Raw genomic sequence first — 5,033 nt, forward strand, 5'->3', positions numbered from 1 at the left:
CAGTGCGAGCGCGGTGACAGAGGGTGACATCAGCCACACTCGTGGGGCTGGATCCTACCCTCTGAGGGACCTCCCTGGGCTCTGCCTGCCACTGGGGAGTTTTCCTGTTGGGAAAGTGATTTTTAGACCCCGAGCCCTGGCCCACTCTGGCTTGGGGTCTAAATCTCCAAGGTGGGAAGAGTAAATAGAGAAGGGCAGGCACAGGGATGGAGTGGGGGGCAGGAGGGGAGGGCTTGGAGGGGTCGTGGAGGGGATGTGACCCCCAGTGGTGGCTGTGCATGGAGAGGAGGAAGCTCTCTCAGCATGATTGTTTCATGTTTCCTCTTTATTTTCCATCCATGTCCTTGAGACCCCCTGGAATTGTCCAAGGCCAGGATGGACAGGGCTTGGAGCAACCTGGTCCAGTGGAAGGTGTCCCTGGCCATGGCAGGGGTGTGGAACAGGATGAGCTTTAAGGTCTCTTCCAACCCAAACCAGTCTGGAATTCTGTGATTCAATGATCCTAGCATGGGAGGTGCATCAGCAGAGTCGTGGTCAGGCACAGCACTGTCCTCTGGCCTGATGGGGGCTGGACAGGCTGTGCTGGCACCTCCTGGTGATGCTGGAAGGCTGTGCTGGCACCTCCTGGGCTGGACAGGCTGTGGTGGCACCTCCTGGGCTGGATGGGCTGTGGTGGCATCTCCTGGTGGGGCTGGACAGGCTGTGCTGGCACCTCCTGGGCTGGAAGATTGTGGTGGCATCTCATGGGCTGGACAGGCTGTGGTGGCATCTCCTGGGCTGGACAGGCTGTGCTGGCATCTCTCGGGTTTTTTGGGGTTCCCCATGAGGAAGGCAGTCCCCTGCCCATGGTGTGTCCCGTGCACAGGAAGGACTCTGTCCCCTGCTTTAGGACTTGTGGCTCCTGACAAGCACAGCGTGGGCACTGCTCTGATGTGCTGGGGCTGCTGGATCTGCTTTGATTGAGCTCCTGGACCCCGTCACCTCCACAAAGCCCCTTACAGGGACCAACAGAAGAGTCCTGGTGCAGCCCTCAGAGCCTGCACGCTGCTGGTGTCTGAGCTGGTGTCCTGTGGGAACAAAACAACCCAGAGCCATCTCTTTTGGAGCAGAGTAGCTGCCTGTGGGCACACAGGAGCCAGGTTAGCTGGGGGCAGTCAGGAGGAGCCCAGGAGTGTGGACTGACACATCTGAAATGCTCTTAAAGACCTCTCTGACTTTTTCTTTCCCACTTTTTTTTTCCCTACCTGCTCTAAAAAAAGCTCAAAGTAAAAAAAAAAAAAAAAAAAAAAATAAATTTTTTTTTTCATCTGAAATGCTCTTAAAGACCTCTCTGACTTTTCTTTCCCACTTTTTTTTTTCCCTACCTGCTCTAAAAAAAGCTCAAAGTAAAAAAAAAAAAAAAAAAAAAAATTAATTTCTCTTTATTGTGTAGCTTCACTGTGAACTGGTTCTTTTAATCTAAAATTATTCCTTTTTGGTGCCACAATCTGACTTCAAGCTTCTTTGCTGCCTGTGAACATGACACACAGCAGCAGCAAGAGAGGAGGGGACAGGCTGTGTCTGGCCTTTGCTGGGCACCAGGAGGGCTGAGCACGGCTGGAGGACTCTGCTTTAAACAGCTTTTTGCAGTCCTTTTCTCCCTCATTTGACTGAGTTTTTATCTCAGATGCAGAGAAGGGCTAACAAATAAAATATAAATAGTTAATTTTCCCTCTGTTCAACCTGGGAATTCAGATTCAAGTTTAGACAGGAAAATCAGAAGGAAATTCAAAGATCCTCTGCTTTCTTGATGACTGCAGCTGCTACCTGAACACAGAGATTCCCTGTAGATCTGCGAACAAGGACTTCCAGAAGCTGATAAAGATGAAGAAAACTCTGGAAGACCTTCCTGTACCTGCCACCGCCTGCCTAGTTCACCAGATTGCTTTCAAATCCCAGGCACGGCGTGACTCTTCCCTGTTGGCAGGAGGAGAAAAGAGACTCCCTGACCGGACAGGAGCTGCTCTGGGCAGGACCAGCTGCTCCCCGGGCACCTCCACACAAAGCCACGGCCCCAGGGGCTCACCCTGCCCTGCTTTTGTTCCCCAGTGTCCCTTTCTGGCTGGCACAGAGAGGATGGGGGGTCAGGCAGGTGTTTGGGTGGGCTGCTCCTCTGCACGTGCAATCCCCGTAATTTGGTAAATGGAGTCCCTGTCTGAGTTTCTGGGTTCTCTCCCAGGGCAGTGTTGTTGCACAACGGGATTTGGAGAGAACCACTCGGTTTAATGACATTTTTATGAAATGGGATGAATGAGACTTAATGAGATTTTCTTCCAAAGGGAACGAGGCCGAGGTTTTCAGCCTCCATTATAAAGGTTTAATTTTCTGTGCTGTAGCAGTAAGTGGGACTCGGAGAGGTTTTTATCCAACATTGTTTCAAAGAAAGTTGTAAGGAGAAAGAGGTGGTCAAGTCACCTTCTCATGGATGGAGGTCCTGGGCTGGAGGTGACACCACTGTCACCATCCCAAGGGGCCCAGAGGGACACAGGCTGTTCATTCTCCCAGGAAATTTCTATTTTGTATGGCTCAGTAGCACCTGGCATCATGGCATGTCATATTTGGCATTAACAGCAAAAATATTAATAATCCTAATAATCCTAATAATTCATAACTCTTGTTGTGCCTTGAAAGGGCTTTTACTGTTCGGCTCGTGGGCTTGGCAGGACATTTGCTTTCCATGTCCAGTGGTGGCCATTCCCAGGCGTGGAAATGTATAACTGGGCAGCAACAACAAATTCACCCTCGTGTTCCTTCATTATTAGCCCAGGCTGCCCAGCCCAGGCATGGTCAGTTCATGGCTGTGTGAGGCTCCCAGGTGGACTCAGCCACTGGATGGGTGACAAGTTGTGGCTCCAAAGGACATCCCATCCAATGCCACCACGACACTCTGGGGGTGTTTGCCTTTTGTTCTGGTGCAGATGGGGTGAGCAGGGCCTGGAGCAGGAGGAGGAATCTCTGTGCTGTGGGGTGAGTGCAAGCTCTGGGTTTGGGGACAGTGCAAACCAGCAGCTCTTCCTTACAGAGAAGGCTGGGAGGGGAGAGGGACAGGTCTGTGGTTGTGATCCTGGTTTCTGAACCCCTTTTTAGGATCAGGCTGTCCCTGGGACCAGCACTGCAGCATCCCCGGGGTGCCCACTGCTGTTATCCCACGTTCCCCATGATTCCCTTGGGTTCCCCATCGTTCCCTTGGCTCCCCATCATTCCCTTGGCTCCCCATCGTTCCCTTGGGCTCCCCACCATTCCCTTGGGCTCCCCACCGTTCCCTTGGGATCCCCATCATTCCCTTGGGGTTTCCTTCTGCAGGGCAGGAGGAGAGAGAGGGGGGAGGCACTGGGAGCAGCCGTGGTGCTGGGAGCAGGGTCTGGCTGGGTTCCACTTCGCAGGGCTCTGGGGTCTGTGCTGGCTGCAAGGGGCAGCTCTGGAGTGTGCCCTGGATGAGGGGACAGTGTGTGACCCCACGGCCTGGGGACAAGGGCTGGGCCAGCCAGGGGCTCCGCTGTGCTTTTGCATTCCCCAGGAGGTACCCTAGTGATGCTCAGGCACAGCCAGTGTGGAAGGTGATATTTCTCTGGCCAAAGGCTTTGCCACCTGCCCTGCCTGGAGTGACAGGACAAGACTTCTGCTTGAGATACGGAATTTTCTTCTAATTTCAGTTATTTCCTTAGTGGCTGCACACTGACTAAAGGCAGAGTTGCATTGATTATTAGGAAGAAATGCTTCCCTGTGAGGGTGGTGGGTGCCTAGAGCAGCTGTGGCTGCCCCTGGATCCCTGGCAGTGACCAAGGCCAGGCTGGATGGGGCTTGGAGCAGCAGTGGAAGTGTCCCTGCCATGGCAGTGGTGGCACTGGACGGGCTTTATGTCACCTCCAGCCCAAACCAGTCTGTGATTCTATAATAATGATAAAAATCAAGCCAAGCTGGACCCCATCAGCTCAGCCAGCCAGACCAAGGTGGGCTCTGGACAGAGGGACAGCTCCTGGTGGGGGACCTGCGGAGCCCCCAGGTCCAGCCTCGGAGCAGGCTGAGGAGGGCAGGAGGCTCCTTGGATCTGGAGGGCAGGTTTGGGGGCCAACCCCTAATTAAAACCTTTTGTATGAAGTTCCAAACCCTCCATTCCGTGCCTGGTTAATATTTAACAGCTGGGGCCGGAGATGGGAACGCAACTGCGGCCGGGCTTTGGCTGCTGTGCCAGTTCTATTGCAATCAGGGATTGTTTAATTAGCCTGCAGAGCGAAAACAGGCCTGAGGATTATATATATATATATAATATATATAAATATAATATAATATAGATATATAAAATAATAATAATAATACGGGGACCCGCCCCATTTTCTCCCCGCCATGAAAACTTTTAGCAAAGTTTTTGATGCCGGGGAGTCGCCCCCACCCTGCGGCGGGCTGCGGAGGGGACGGGGGATGCGCGGGGGATGCGCGGGCGCTGCGCGGGGCGGCGCAGGAAAAGGGGCGCCTGCGCCTTTAAGGCGGCGGAGCGGCGGCCGCGATCGCTTCCCTTTGATAAGGTCCTGGCAACTCTGTAGCCGCCGCGGGATGCCGCGGGAAGGGCGCAAAAAATAAATCCTGACCCAAAAATGTGTAATAATTTGATTCTCCTCACCAGCGCTGATCTGCGCACCTTTCCTGCCGCCCCCGCCCGCGCTGAAGCCGCCCCCGCGCACGCCTCGCACCGGGGATGCCCCGGGGGTGGGAGCACCGGGAGGGGCAAGGGGTGCTCCCCCGGCTTCTCCCTCTTTTTCTTTTTAATTTTTAAAATTCTTTGCGCCCTTTTTCTCTTTTTTTTCCCTCTTTTTTTATTTTTTTATTTTTTTAGTGCGCTACCGCCCTTGCAGGACCGCTCCGCCGGGCTGCGCTTTGATGCTGCGGGGGGAGCCCGGGGCGGGGGGCGGAGGGGGGGGGGCGGGACCTGCGCTTTTGTATTTAAAATAAATAAAATAAATAACCAGGGGAGGGAGGGAGAGGAGGGAGGCGCGGAT

This window comes from Onychostruthus taczanowskii, unplaced genomic scaffold, assembly GCF_017590055.1.
Source record: "Onychostruthus taczanowskii isolate IOZ18803 unplaced genomic scaffold, ASM1759005v1 scaffold30, whole genome shotgun sequence".
NCBI lineage: Eukaryota > Metazoa > Chordata > Aves > Passeriformes > Passeridae > Onychostruthus > Onychostruthus taczanowskii.